Here is a 1,030-nt window from a genome sequence, read left to right on the forward strand (position 1 = left end):
CAAGCGGTGCTCGGGGTGTCAGTTTTCGAACTGCACCCCAAATGCGTTTGGTACGTATTGCAATAAAGGCCTCAGGCTCTGAGTCTGTGAACTAAAATCAGTGCGTGGGTGATTCTTTCCACGACAGACTTGACCTGAGTTTTTAAGTGTTAAGGCTTCAAAATACAAGGCCAATCAACAAAAGGATGTTTGTTTCTGTATGTTCTTTTCCACGGTATTTTTTAAATGTGTATTCTTCATATACCCTGAGTCGGACTGCTATATCTGGGGATCTTTTTCTTGAAGTACTAAGATGATCTTGAGAAAATGTTATTTGTCTCATTTCAGTGTGGAAGAAGATAAAGAGAGAGGAGCAGACTGCATGGCTGTAAAGCTAACTGCAGAACATGTGGGACCCCCAAATTGTCCTGCTACAATCTGGTGGGAGGGCACTAAAAGAGTGGGATGGCAAGAGCAATGAATTTTTTAGTGCATCATCTTTTTTTGCAGTGCAGTTGTGAAAATCTTTCATATTCTCGTCATACCTCACATCTCCTCAGTTTTCACGAGCATGCTACTCATGAGACATCACCTACAGAGATACATATATTAATTTATAACTACAGCAAAAAGTTTAGTTGCTATCAAAGAATGTGCGGGAGGTAAGGCACATACCTGTTTTCTCCCCTGATGATACAGTGAACACTTATAAACCTGAAATAACGTTTAGAGAAGCTGATAAATATATTACAGGAAACATGTCTTGGTTCATGACATATCCCACATATCTTGCTTGCTTACCATTCACATTTCTTACTAAATATTTGAAAAAAAAATGGTAAAGAATGTTGTTTATTGTGAAAAATTCATACAACATTCATCCAGTAAAAGAAACAGAAACAAGTGCCGTTTATTCTTTTTTTTTGTGTCAATGGCCACTATTAGTGGGACTACTACTAGTAGATGTAAATTTACTCACATAGAATCATAGAATATTAGGGTTGGAAGAGACCTCAGGAGATCATCTAGTCCAACCCCTCCCCCCCCCCCC

This window comes from Trachemys scripta, chromosome 6, assembly GCF_013100865.1.
Source record: "Trachemys scripta elegans isolate TJP31775 chromosome 6, CAS_Tse_1.0, whole genome shotgun sequence".
Lineage (NCBI taxonomy): Eukaryota > Metazoa > Chordata > Testudines > Emydidae > Trachemys > Trachemys scripta.